General features: G+C 51.0%; 1 protein-coding gene across 10 annotated transcripts in view; it reads left to right on the top strand.

The window, feature by feature from the left end:
* CAMK2B (calcium/calmodulin dependent protein kinase II beta) overlaps positions 1–14497 on the top strand; it is a 93358-nt gene that overhangs the window by 19235 nt on the left and 59626 nt on the right. The gene's annotated exons all lie outside the window — the stretch shown is intronic.

The following is a 14497-nucleotide window of genomic DNA, read 5'->3' on the forward strand; positions in this document are numbered from 1 at the left end:
ATGAAATGGAAGTTCTTTCAGGTGGCCGAAAACATGAAGAATAGAAATGAAACCAAAGCCACTTTTGTCTTGTCCCTGAGTTCACCTCGTGCTTCAGGTATGAAACGGTTTTTCCAGGTGACCCGTGGGCTGATGAGGCCACCTCGGTCAGTCTCCAGGCTCAGCTACCCTGAAGCTGATGAACAGAGGGCCTGGGCGTGGGTAGGCTGGGCTGAGGCCTCTCAGTGTAGGCAGGAGAGGAATTCTAGAGATGCGGGTGCCTCCTCCTCCAATACTGAGCTGTGCAGTTGCAGAAGGCCTTGCTTACCCCCTCCTCCTGCTCCTTCTCCTGTTGTCCTATCAGCATGTGCCCCACCCCCACCATGGGTCAAGTGGGGCCCTAACTCTCCCATTACCTGCTCCCCCCAACCCCCTCTGCAGAGGTCACTGCAGGGCACAAGGCCAGGTCCAAACTGCAGGCTCTGCCCTGGCCTGGTGGGAGGAGGGGGCCCCAGGCATCAAGGGGTCCAAGGTAGTCCAGGGCCTCCCTTCGCCCTGTCCCACCTCTGTCCTTGTTTTGGTCTTTGCTTAATGCAAACCCTCAACTTGAGTCACCTGGGGAACTTGCTGCTAAAGATTGTACCTGAGAGAAAGAGGGAGAAGGAGAGAGTCAGACCCAGCACAGAGGAGGGGAGGTGGGGTGGGCGAGAGCACGGAGCATGTAGGCGTGAGCCTGATCCCACCAGGAGCCCAGGAATGGCATGTGTCCACTGAGGCTCCACATGACAGGCTGGATTTGAGAGGAGCCCTTGGCAGAGATCAGCTCTTACCTTGGGGCCCTCTCTTGTCCTGGGACAGCCTGGACTATCTGCCCTCAGGAGGCCTCTGGCCTGGCCAGGATCTCATCCACCCCACCCCTTTCCCCACATTCCACGCCATCCATAGAGGGGGAGGGAGTGGTGGCTTTCCCTGTTATAGTCCCCTTTCTAGTCATACCTGGTCAGTGTTAACAGCTGGGCGGGGGTATCCTGATCCATGGTGCTTCCCCATTCCTGTGGTGTAAACACACCCATCATGGCCCAGGTCAAGCTTGACATCAACCAGAACATTTGGTTTTGTGTAGCCAGTAAGAGCTGGCCTGTGAGCCAGACCCCTGGGTGGGGTGGGGCCGGGGAGGGCAGCCCCTGAGCCTTGGCTCTGGCCACAAGCCCCCAGCCCCTCTTTTCCCAGAGGCAGCTTCTCCTGCTCCTTCTCTGCCCTCAATGGAGTAGACCATCCATCCCCACCCAACCCCCTTTCTTTTTGAGCCAACAAGGGTCACCTGATAGGTGAATGTGTAGGAAGGGTGTGTGGTGGCGGTGGCGGTTTAGTTGCTAAGTCGCGTCCGACTCTTGTGACCCCATGGGCTGTAGCCTGCCAGGCTCCTCTGTCCATAGGATTCTCCAGGCAAGCATACAGGAGTGGGTTGCCATTTCCTTCTCCAGGGGGTCTTCCCGACCCAGGAATCAAACCCTGGTCTCCTGCCTTTCAGGCAGGTTCTTTACCGACTGAGCTATGAGGGAAGATCAAAGGGAGGTGTGCGTTTAGGTTCCGCCTCTGCCACCCACAGTGCCGCGGGCTTAGCAAGGCATTGGTGCCCCCACCCTTTCCATCTTCCACGGGGGTCCTGAGTGCCCAGGAGACAGGCACTTCGGAAACTGTAGAGGGCAGTCCTGGGAGCTGTCGGGTCTGGAGAGTCTATGACACCCCCAAGCACGCTTCTCACATTGTGCGGGTCCTTGGTCACGCTGGAGTGTCGAGGTTTCGATGTGACTGATATACTGGTATTTTCCTTAGGCTTTTCTACATGTGGTTAAAAAAATCCCCCAACCCCAATGTCTGTCATAAAAATACTTAATTTTCCTCTTTATACTTTAAAAAAAGACTGAATGGACCCTTTTTTAGAGCAGTTTTATGTTTACAGAAATATTGTATGGAAAGTAGAGAGTTTCCATATTTACCTCACAGCCGGGCCCCAGTTCCCTTTCCTATAACCATCTCCCTTCGGACGTGGTACACTTGTTACAGCTGGTGACCAGTATGGTTCAGCATGCTTTTCATAAAGCATGCAGTTAATATTAACTGAAGTCCACAGTTGCCATAGGCTTCACTCTGCGGCACAGGTCTGCAGGGTTGACAAAGATACAGTCATGTGCCTGTCATTATAGTATTTCAGGTCCTCTGTGCTCCTTTGTTCATTCCCACTCCCGACCCTCCAGAGTCCCAGACAACCACTTCTTACTGTCTCTATAATGTTGTCTTTTCCAGAATGTCACGTAGTTGGAATCATACAGTATGTCGTCTTTTCAGATTGGCTTCTTTCACTTAGTGATATGCTTTTAAGATTCTGTCATGTCTTTTTCTGGCTTGATAGCTTGTTTCTTTTTAGAGATAAATAATACTTCATTGTTGGGACATCCCAACAATGTCCATTTACCCATTCATTCTACGAAAGACGTCTTGGTTGCTTTTAAGTTTTGGCAGTTATAGCTACTATAACCATTTGCATGCAAGCTTTTGTATGGACTTAAGTTTTCAACTCCTTTGGACGTATACCAAGGAGCATGATTGTTGGATCATATGGTAAGAGTAGGTTTAGTTTTTTGGAAACTGCCAGACTGTCTTCCAAAGTGTCTGCGCCACTTTACATTCCCACCAGCAGGTAATGAGAGCTCCTGTTGGTCTACATCCTCACCAGCATTTGGTGTTGGCAGTTTTTTTGGATTTTGTACATTCTGGTAGATTGTGGTGGTATCTCATTGTTGTTTTCATTTGCATTTGATGACATATGATAGGGAGGATCTTGTCATATGATTTTTTGCCATCTGTATACCTTCTTTCGTGAGGAGTCTATTAAGGTCTTTGGTCTATTTTTAATCAGGTTGTTTGTTTGTTTTATTATTATTGAATTTTAAGAGTTCTTGATATATTTTATATACAAGTCTAATCAAATATGTGTTTTGCAAGTTTGCTTAACTCATCTTTCAAAGAGCAGAAGTTTTTTGTTCTAATGAAGCTTAGCATATGAATTCTTTCTTTCATGGATCATGTTTTTGGTGTTGTATCTGAAAAAGTCATTGCCAAACCCAAGGTCACCTAAATTTTCTCCTATGAGATCTTCTATAACTTCTGTAGCTTTGCATTTTACATTTAGGTCTGTGATCCGTTTTGAGTTACTTTTTGTGAAAGGTGTGAGGTCTGTGTCTAGATTAATTTTTTTGCTTCTGGATGTTCACTAGCTCCAGTACTCTTTCAGATTGTTCAGGTTGCTATAGCCTGGCTATAGCATCCATAAACTGGGTGGCTTATAAACAGCACACATTTATTTCTTACGGTTCTAGGAACTGGAAATCCAAGATCACGGCTCTTGGAGATTCAGAGTCTGGTAGAACTTGCTCCCTAGATGGTCATCTTTATCCTAGTGTCAGAAGGGGTAGAAAGATTTATCTGGAGTCTTTTTTATAAAGCATTAGTCTTGTTAATGAGGGCTCTGCTGTCATGACCTAATCACCTCCTAGAGGCCTCACTTCCTAATACCATCCCACTGGGGTTAGGATTTCAACATATGAATTTGGTGGTGGGGGATGGGGAGGGGATGGACACAAACAAATATTCAGTCCATAGCAAACTTCATTTTTTGAAAAGATAGTCTTTTCTTCTTTGAATTGCCTTTATTTCTTTGTCAAAAATTTGTTTACTGTGTTTGTGTAGGCCTATTTCTAGGCTGTCTATTCTGTTCCATTGATCTACTGTCTAGTCTTTTACCAAATCACACTGTCTTGATTCCCATAACTTTATAGTCTTGAAGTCAGATAGTGTCAATCCTCTACACTTGTTCTTCTCTCATCAATATTATGTTGGCTATTCTGGGTCTTTTCCCTTTCTGTCTGCTACACTTGATCTGAACCAAAAGGTTGAGAAGTGATTTTTGCCTCTCTGTATAAACTCTACAATTTATTTGTCAATAGCCATAAAATAACTTCCTGCAATTCTGATTAGGATTACATTGAATCTATAGATCAACTTGGAAAGAACAGACATTCTGACATCTATCTTCCTTTTAATGAACATGGGATATCTCTTCTTTCATTTACTTCTTTTATTTCATTCATCAATATAGTACATATTTTGTAGAGTTATACCTAAGTATTTTATTTTTTGGTGCTAATGTGAATGGTATTGTATTTTTAATTTCAAATTCACCTACTTTCTCACCAAAACTATGATGTTAGTTGAAGGTTTTTGGTAAATGCTTGTGGTAGACTGAACTGTGTGTCCCCCCAAATTCATAGGTTGAAGCCCTACCCTCTATATGGCTATATTTGGAGATAGGTTCTTTACGAGGTAATTAAGGTTAAAAGAGGTCATAATGATGGGGCTATAATCTGACAGGATTGGTGTATTATAATGAAATAATCTCAGATATGCAGATGATACCACCCTAATAGCAGAAGGCAAAGAGGAACTAAAGAGCCTCCTGATGAGGGTGAAAGAAGAGAGTGAAAAAGCTGGCTTAAAACCCAACATTCAAAAAACTAAGATTATGGCATCCAATCCCATTACTTTATGGCAAATAGAAGGGGGAAAAGTAGAAGCAGTGACAGATTTTATTTTTTTGGACTCCAAAATTGCTGCAGGCAATGACTGCAGTCATAAAAATAAAAGATGCTTGCTCCTTGGAAGAAAAGCGATGACAAACCTAGATAGCATATTGAAAAGCAAGATGTAACTTTGCTGACAAAAGTATGTATAGTCAAAGCTATAGTTTTTTTAGTAGTCATGTACAGACGTGAGAGTGGGACCATGAAGAAGGCTGAGCACCAAAGAGTTGATGCTTTCAAACGGTGGTGCTGGAGAAGACTCTTGAGAGTCCCTTAGACTGCAAGGAGATCCAACCAGTCCATCCTAAAGGAAATAAACCCTGAGTATTTGTTGTAAGGACTGATGCTGAAACTCCAATACTTTGACCACCTGATGCAAAGAGCCAATTCATGGGAAAAGACCCTGAGACTGGGAAGGATTGAAGGCAAAAGGAGAAGAGGGTGGCAGAGGATGAGATGGTTAGAGAGCATTGCCAACTCAATGGACATGAATTTGAGCAAACTCTGGGAGATAGTGAAGGACAGGGAAGCCTGGCATTCTGTAGTCCATGGGGCCACAAAGAGTCAGACACAACTTAGTGACTTAACAACAACAAATGTAAAGTTTAGTGGTATTGAGTCTCTTCACTGTGTTGTATAACCATCACCAGTACCCATTTTCAGAAATTTTTCAATACCCCAAACAATAACTCTCTACCCATTCAGTAATCTCAGTGCTTCCCACTTCCTTCAGACCCTACCATGTTCCCTGGGCTGGTGCCCACCCTCTTGTTTCCACTGGCTTTGCTGCCTTGAGTCCTCCTGGAAGCTTCTCAAGGATGTCTATGCCTGGTGGAACTGGTACCTGAGGACCCCGGCTATGGCAGGGGTGGTGGTGGGTGGGTCTGGGCAGTATTGAGGGTGACAAGGTGAAGTGTGAGGGCTGAGGGTTTAAGAGGAATGCAGTGTCACGGGCACGTCAAAGTTGAGTTATACTCATCTGTGTGAGACTCATAAACTTGATGTGACTATATAGTGTAATGATGATGACGTTAATGCCTAAGAAACATGAAAGGGTTACCCTTCTTGGTTATTTACATCTAAGCCTCCTTAGGCTGTAGGGTGCATTTTGTCATAAGCCTTATGTGGTCAGGACACAGCCCCCTGTCTGCTCATGGAGTGTTTTATCTGCTCTCGGCATTGTCAGAAATGTAAAGAAAACGTCCTCTCTGGATTGACCTTTCCGGCTTATCCACCTGAAACTCCACTCCGCAGGGCATCCAGGAGGAGGGCCGTGGGGGGACCTCGATGCCCGTGTGGTTGAGGGGCGGCCGCTGTAGCCTGGGTGCTCTGTTCAGAGGGGCAGAGAGAAGAGGAGACCACACTTGGGTTTTCCCCATCTGAGATGCGCCCACAGACTCCATGGCAGCACTGCCGTTTTTGTGTGTGGGTAGGTGTCCTCAGGTGGCATTTCTGTCCTACACTCGCCATTTGTTTGTCGATGGATTCATTTGACGCTGAAGCTGCAGACCAGAAGACCTCCCTGCCCTACCCGCTCTTGGCCCTCTTGAGATTTCTTTGGGTAAAGATTTCTCTGATCAAAGAAGTTAGAGAAAGGCTGCACTTCACACTCACTAGTGGGAAATTCACTGTGCAGACGACCATGTTAAAGGCCCTGAGAAGTCCTGCAACAGAAAAGGAGAGGAGGGAGGAAGGAAGGGAGGGAGGAAGACACTGTTTAACTTACTGGTTTCTAAACTTATTTGCTCACAGAGCCCCCTTTGTACCCAACATCTGTTAGCATCCTGTGGAATTAATATTTGAGGATGGTAATTCGGGATACGTTTGCCTGGTACACACAGTGGCAGACTCCGACTCCCTGAGGCAGAATGGAGGGTCAGCATGTGCTGTGGGTTGAACTGTGTCTTCTTAAAATTCAGATGTGGAGTCCTAACCCCAGTACCTGAGCATATGACCTTATTTGGAAATAAGGCGGTTGTAAATGTAATTAGTTATGGTGAAGTGGATGATGGGCCTTCATCCAAGTATGACTGTGTCCTTATTTTTTATTTATTTGTTTTGGCTGTGCTGGGTCTTCATTGCTGCGTGGGCTACTCTCTAGTTACGATGCACGGGCTACTCATGGCTGTGGCTTCTCTTGTGGAGCGTGGGCTCTAGGGAGTGCAGGCTTCAGTAACTACAGCAGGTGGGCTCAGTAGTTGTGGTCCTCGGGTTCCAGAGCACCGGTTCAGTAGTTGTGATACTCAATTGCTCCGCGGCATGTGGGATCTTCCTGGATCAGGAATCGAACCCGTGTCTCCTGCATTGGCAGGCAGAATCTTTAACCCTAGGGAAGTCCCCCCCCACCCCGCCCCGCTTTCTGTGTGTCTGTATAAAAAGGAGAAGTTTGGGCATAGGGAGACATACGGGGAGAATGCCATATGAGCATGAAGGTGGAGACGGAGGTGATGCTTCCGCAAGCCCAGGATCCCCCGTGGAGCCCCAGAAGCTGACAAGAGGCCTACATCAGTCTCCCACAGCCTCGGAAGGAACCAACCCTGCCAGCACTTTGGTCTTGGACTTCTGGTCTCCTAACTGTGAGACAGTAGTCTGGGGTTTCAGCTGCTCAGCCTGTGTACCATGTTGTGGCGACCCCAGTTCACTAGCACTGCATGGATGACCTATGGCTTGAGTTTCTGGCCTAAGCTCAGAGGTTGGGGCCGAGGAGCTGCCGGGATTTCAGAGAAGGACCTTGGAAAGGCCAGGGATGGATAGTGGGCCAGTGGCAAGAGCTGGCATTTTCATCGCTGGTGTGGTTGTAAATCACCCAGCGATTGTGCCTCTGGAAATCAACTCTACAGAAATAACTGAGATGTTTACGGCAGGCATTTGCGAGAAGGGAAATTGGAAACATCCCAAATGCTGCCAATTGAGGAAGTGCTCGGCTATCCGTGGAAGGAATGTTCTCTACTATGAAGATGACACGTATATGATCTAGGTCAGGGAATGGGAACTGTGTGTGAAGTGATGTTAAATATAAAAGGCCAAACACGAAGCCAGAACTCACCCGCTGGGAGGCTGCAGAGACTACTGTGATTTGGGTGTTCACAAACAAAATTAAATGTTGTCTAGCATCGGTTGCTAGTTTGGCTACTTTGGGTCCTATTTCTGGAACCCAGGATATTCTGGGTTCAGGGCAGGAGGGCGACATGGTTCCCTGCACTCCGTGGGCCGTCGATGATGGGCAGCCCTCGTGGGCCTGCAGCCTGGACATCACTCCTGTACTGGGCCCTCCTGTCCCCACCCAGCATGGCACACATTTGCCCAAGTCCTGTCAGAGCCAGCACGCTCTCCTCATCTGCCCAATCCTGAGGCCAGGGAGCCACGGAGGGTCACATACCCTCCTGGTGCCCACCAGTAGAGCAGTATGTAACGGCCAGGTGGTACTGTGGAAGAGTTGTTTGCAGGGTGGGGAAGTGGTAAGAGGAAGAAGCAGAGTATAAACAGCAAGAGATTCCTGAGTGTTGATGAGGAATGCCTTCCTGTGGTGTAGACCTCACCGAGACACATCAGAGCATCGTGGGACTCTAGCAATGGGTTCTGAAAGTGGAGGCGGCTTCAACTCACTCTATTGAAACTAGCTTGTTTACTCCGTTTTCTGCCTTGAGTATGGATTCTGTTTTTAAAATTATTATTATAAGCAAGAAAAAGCCCCCACAATAATTTCATGTACAAGTCCTTATTTTCTACCAAATCGCTTAGGTCCAGATTACAAATATAAACGGACCTCCCCTGTCATTTTAATCAAAGGTAGAAAAAATTTTTTCGCTAACACACAAATAACCAGCAGCTTGATTTAATTTAAATCCACAAATCCAAGCAAGCGGAGGGCCTGGTGTGGTGAGTGAGCATGTCTGCTGGACTGTCCACCCTCCCCACCTGAGCCCTAACCCAGACCCTTCTGAGCTGAGCCCACTGGGGCGGCCCAGGCTGGGCAGGATGAGTGTATTCGGCCTCAGGCTGCTTTAAAAGAACACCCATTTGTTAACTTACATGGGAACTAAAACTGTTGGACCAGCCAAGTGTATCTGCCGCCTGCTTAGCCCATTCCAGAAAGATCTTTCGTGGATCTGCCAGGGAAGTCAGGGGGCCGGGACGGCCGTTTTCACTGAGAGGACATCCCAGCATCTGACTTGAGTGGGAGCCTTTACAAAACAGATCAACAAGGGTTTGGGTCTTTTACTCAGCACTCCTGGCTGTGTTTGGCTCTACAATTTAAGAAACCCATGGACTGGTCCATGTGTGATGTGGGCCCTCAGCTCTGGTTGGTTGTCAAGAATTCCTGCTCCTGAGCATCCGGGTTAGCAGAGTGTTGATGGGGATTTACCAGGTTGTTCAGCCACCAGCTGTGTCTACAACAGGGCCGTGTCAGCCCTGTTAGCAGCCAGGCCAGTACCTGCGAGGCCAGGCCGGGGCACAGAGCCGGAGTCAGGTGCAGGGGCCCCGTCTTCCAATGGATCACAGGGATGGGGGCGGCAGAGAAAGGAGGTGCTGCATCCCCGGAATGTGCACCAGGAAGGAGGCAGTGGAAGTGCTGAGTGGCCGTGGAGGAGCAAAAGCAGAGGTTCTCTGGTTACATGAGTCTGATGCCTGCTCTGTGCCAGGGCCTTCACACATCCTGCGTCAGGAAGCCCCAGGCCCAGGAGGCAGGGTCCCGAAGTGATGTCCATCGTCAGCGCTTCCCTGTTCTGCAGCCCCCACTGTGGGGACAGAGCAAGACCAGACCCTCCTGCCCATCAGCCTCTCCCACCAACACCAGCTCAGCTCAGTGGGCAGAAGGTAGGCTGGGCCACTGGGCTCGGCCAGCAGAGCAGGAAGGAGGCAGGTCCCCAAAGCAAGTGCCATGGGGGCTCCATGGGGGCTGCAGGTAATCCATGTCAAGGGCAAGTACCAGGTGGCAGCAGGTGGTCAGGCATAGGGGCAGCTAAGAGCCCTGCAGGTGGAAACCCAGGCCGGACCCTGCCCCCGAGGGCCAGTGGGCTGTCTGTGTCCAGGTAGAGGCGGGGTCAGGGGCATACCCTCAGGTTGGACAGGGAGGAATGAGAGAGGAAATGGGCTGGGAGCCCCTTGTTGGCTCGAGGCTTCTGCCCAGCGTGTCAGGAGAGTGACCCTTGAGTGCCACCATGGGCCGGCACGGCCGCAGCAGTGCTGGGCACCCACGTGCAGCTGACCAGACCCCAGGCAGCTCCGGGGTTCACCCCCCCACCCCCCTGTCCCCTGGCCAGCCTCTCTGCTGTTGTGGTTCCTCAGTCAACTTTCTATAAATGGCTTTATGAAAAAGTGTTTTCTTTCTTTCATTAGCTTTACTTGATTCTTAAGAGCCCCTGCTTGGTGCCCCGGAGGCTCCTGATCTGATCACATTCTTCAAATAACTTTAAACCTGAGTGAAGCAGCAGGTGCCCCACCCGGCATCGCATATGACCTCAAGGTTCAGGGGAGCCCCCACCACGCCCTCTCCTGAACTTCACCCCCACCCAGACCCCCACCTTTCTGGCTTCTCCCACATAAGTTGTGCCCCAAGTGGCATTTCCAACCCTGCAGCTGGCCGCCACCTGCTGTGCCATTCGTGGATGACTGGAGCATCGGGCAGCCGATCCAGACACAATCCAGGGACCTGGTGCCCCACCACTCACCTGGTCTGTGCCATGCATCTGCACCCCAGGCCCCCTGTGGGCAGGGTGGGGGTCTGCCAGGCTCCTGCTTCGGTGGCCCTCTGCTTTGATCAGGGGCCCCATGGCCTCAGCCCCGCAGGAGACATTCCACCTACAGGCACTCCCCACCCTCCCGCAGACACTCGTTCACCCCATCCAGGGAGGGTTTGGGAGCTCACCTGCCCCTGCTGGCCTGCTCTCCAGAGTCTGACCCCTCCCAGTCTCTCCCTGTCTTCCCAGAAGGCTGCCCCTTCTTGTCCCGCAGGCCTGAGGTATGCTGAAGCCAAGCCCTTCCACTCACTTCCACTCATGGTGCTTGGAGGTCAGTCCTTACTCTCTCATCACAGTCTGGACCCTCTGCCTGTCCCCAGCATCTTGATTGTCTATGGAGAGCCACAGTGGAGGGCCAGAAACAGATAAATTATTATAATAAAGTGGGCAAAGTGAGCCGAGACATGTAGAGTACAGTGTCCCGAGGAGACCGAGCTGACCTTCTGTGGCAACTGGGGAAGATTTCCTAGAGGAGGTATTGAATTGGGTCTTGAAGGACGCATAGAAGTTTGCCTGGTGGCAGCGGGGTTGTGCTTTGGCATACAGACCTGGGTTCTTTGTCCGTCATTGTCTCAGTAATTCTAAGTTTCAGGTGGGCAGATGCTGTAGGTTCTGAGGAAGAATGGCGCTGGTGCTCACCTGACTGTTATTTGTGATGTTCAAGATGTTGGGGGCCTGGCCCGTGGTCCTCACTGCACATGCTTCTTAGCATCGGCTCTTCTGGGGAGCTTGCTTGTGATCTACATCAAGCAACTGGCAGAGCCACTGGAAAGGGGGTGGATGCCTGGGGAGCGGGCAGAAGGAGACTGGGAATGGTGGTGACCAAGAAGCTGGCTTCAAGGATGGGAGAGGAGAGGTGGGGGAGACTGGCCTAAGGAGCGGTGGTCATCGGGGGCCAAACTGCTTCCCTGTGCTCTCACTCCAGGTAGTTAAGCCATGGAGAGTCCTCTAGTTTGTGAGCTTTGTCAGGCACCTGACCAAGTTTTCAGGGAAACTTCCATGGGTCTTGAGCTGGAAGACTGAGCTCCGAGGGCTCCCGAGGCTGCCCCTCCCTGCTGCAGGCACAGCCTCGGCTGGCCCAGGTTCTCCCTCAGAGTCAGTGGGCACTAGGGTGCAGGTTTGGGTGACCAGACTTGGGGGAGGGTAGGGCATCTCTTTCTAGAAACTTTTTTCAAGCCGGGTCACAGAAGCAGGAGAAACCCTACCCCACAGGGGCTTCCAGAGCTGCCCCCTCCCCAGCAGTCAGGACTCTGGGAGAGAAAGACCTGTGTCCAAGAGCAGGCCATTCTCCAGCCTGAGTGCCACCTATAAGGTCCATTATTGAGCGCTTGCTGGATGCCGGGAGCTTGCCTGCCACGTTCCTAATTGCCACCACTCACCCAGAGCCCCCTGCAGAAGAGACAGTGGGGTCTGACCCGGAAGGACATGGGGCAGCAGGGCAGCTTATCTGGGATGGTCCATCTGGCTGTTCCTCTTGTTCACTTTAGGCACATCCTGCTGTGTCCCTGGGAGGATTCCCGGCTCACTGTGCCTTAGTCCTGTGCTTACCCTGGCTGGACAGCAGCAGGTGGACAGGCCCTGTAGGCCCCTCCCCACTCTGGGCACAAGCTCACCTTTGGGCCCCATGGTGCCTCACCCGGCACCCACCAGGCTTGTGAGCAGCCCTCTGGCTATTTGGAACTTCCAGCATCAGTGGGTTTGGATTCTGGCACTGGAAGCCCTGACTACTCCATGGAGGCCTGTGAGCCGGTGCTTGGGTGTCTGTGCCCTTTGGGGGCCAGAGCATGAAGGTGAAACTCAGCCTTGTACACCTGATACCCTCCGCGCTCCTGGGCAGGAAGTGGATGGCAAGACCAGGGATAGGCCGGGCTGGTGAGGAGGAGGCGAAAGCAGCCTTGGGCAGACAGCCACCTGGGGGCTGGCTCAGCCTTTGCAGTGGCCCCGTGAGCCTTTGCTGCTCCTTGGGTGGGTGGGGAAACAGGCTCAGAGGGTGCAGCCAGGGAGAGACAGAGCAGGGTTCAAATCCAGACCTGCTTGAAGCCTCAACACACTCTCCCTCCCCCCAAAAAAAATCACTGATCAAAAAAAAATCACCCTTTCTTTATGTTTTTTTCTTAAAATAAAAGAATATTTTGAGACTGTAACTCTTACACAGTGAGAAAATCACACAGGACAGAGGATGTGGAGTGACTAGTGTGCCAGCCCCCAGCTCCCCGCCGCGCCCCCCCAGAGGCAGCCACTGCCCTATTCTGACTTTGAAGAAGCAAAAATACAGCTCTAAGCACACCTATTGATCATAAAGACTTGGGATGTTAAGGAAATGTTCAATTAGATTTAGTGTAATATTTACTTTTTTCCCAAGGAAGACAAGAGTCCATCTTAATGAAGTTTAAAAAAATATTTTATTATTCTTATGGCTATTTTTTAAAGGTAAGTTACACTTTAAAAAAATTTTATATATGTATTTTCGACTGTGCTGAGTGTTCACTGTGGTGTGCGGGCCTCTCATTGCGGTGGCTTCTCTCGTTGCAGAGCATGGGCTCTGGGGCGTGAGGGCTTCAGCAGTTGTGGCACGTGGGTTCAGTAGTTGTGGCTCCTGGGCCCTAGAGCACAGGCTCAATAGTTGTAGCCTGCAGGCGTAGTTTCTCTATGGCGTGTGGGATCTTCCCAGACCAGTGTTTGAACCTGCACCCCCTGCATTGGAAGGGCAGAATCCTAACCACTGGACCACCAGAGAAGGCCCTGAAGTTTTATTCCAAAAAGGATTATAGCAGAAATGTGTTCTCTATGTAAGACGTTGCTTTCCCATCACCTGGAGCCTGGGCTCGGGCAGCTGCTGGGCTTCTCAGGCTCTGTGGGGAGCAGGGGTGGGGGGGTGCTGGGTTCCGATGGGGGCTGTGCCGGCAGGGCCTCTGCGGAGGGAAGACAGAGGGGGGCCTGTGGCCAGGGGTGTCCCCCGCCCCGCTGGCCCACGTGCTCAGCCTTTGTGCCCCCCTCCCCTGGCAGCCTTCCCCAGACATTTCCTGTTCTGGCTTTGTCTCAAACATGCTGGGTCTAATGTTCTTCGAAAATGATCTCAAATCAAATTAAACCAACGGTGGTGACAAGTCAAATACCGTGGAGGACCTTCTGATGGACCCCAGGCTCCCTCTGGCTGTGCTCCCCACCGGCCCCGGACCCTCATGGGCCTGCTCTCGGGGCTCACGGGTCTGCTCTCGGGGCTCTGGCTTGCTCTGCCACCTGCTGCACACCGTCCTCCTCAAAGGGTCAGTGTTTGGGGAGTTACATGCAGAACCTCTCAGTGACCTCAGCAGCGGTCACCCCTCTTTCAGGCTTCCTTCTCCCAGCCCTCCAGGCTGATCCCTGCTCCTCTCAGAAGCACTGATGCTGTGGGTGGGTAAACGTCTCCTCCGCTGTGGGACTGGCCGCCTCTGCTGTATAGTGGAGGTGGAGGATCTGGGGGAGAGGGCCTTTGCCTCCAGCTTTGCAGTGTAATTATGTGATGCGTCTCCCTCCTTCCTGAACCTTCAGTGAGTCCCCACAGGCTGCGCCTCCCTATTCCACTGTCTGGAGCCGGGCCAGCGTTCATTGCTCTGGCAGGACCCTGGGTCTCGAGGACTTGGCATAGAGTGAAGGAGAGTGCTCGCTGAGAGGCCCCCAGACAGGCCCTCAGTCCTGCTGGTCCATGAGGATGCTGAGGCTGGGGGTCTCGCAGGAGCTGAGTGTGCCAGTCAACTGGGATCTGCCAGCTGCTGGGAAAGAGGCCCCTGTGGGGCTGGCACGAAGGGCGCAGGGGCTGGAAGTCTTTTGGGGAGGGGTGCCCCTTCCTCAGGGCTTGCTTGGTGGCTCAGATGGTAAAGAATCTGCCTGCAATGCAGGAGACCCAGGTTCGATCCCTGGGTCAGGAAGATCCCCTGGAAAAGGGAATGGCTACCCACTCCAGTATTCTTGGGGCTTCCCTGGTGGCTCAGATGGTAAAGAATCTGCCTGCAGTGTGGGAGACCTGGGTCCAATCCCTGTGTTGGAAAGGCCCCCTGGAGAAAGAGAATGTCTTCCCACTCCAGTATTCTTGTCTGGAGAATTTCACAGACTGAGAAGCCTGGTGGGCTATAGCCCATAGGGTCACAAAGAGTCAGA

The sequence above is a fragment of the Cervus canadensis genome, chromosome 3, assembly GCF_019320065.1.
Source record: "Cervus canadensis isolate Bull #8, Minnesota chromosome 3, ASM1932006v1, whole genome shotgun sequence".
Taxonomy (NCBI): domain Eukaryota; kingdom Metazoa; phylum Chordata; class Mammalia; order Artiodactyla; family Cervidae; genus Cervus; species Cervus canadensis.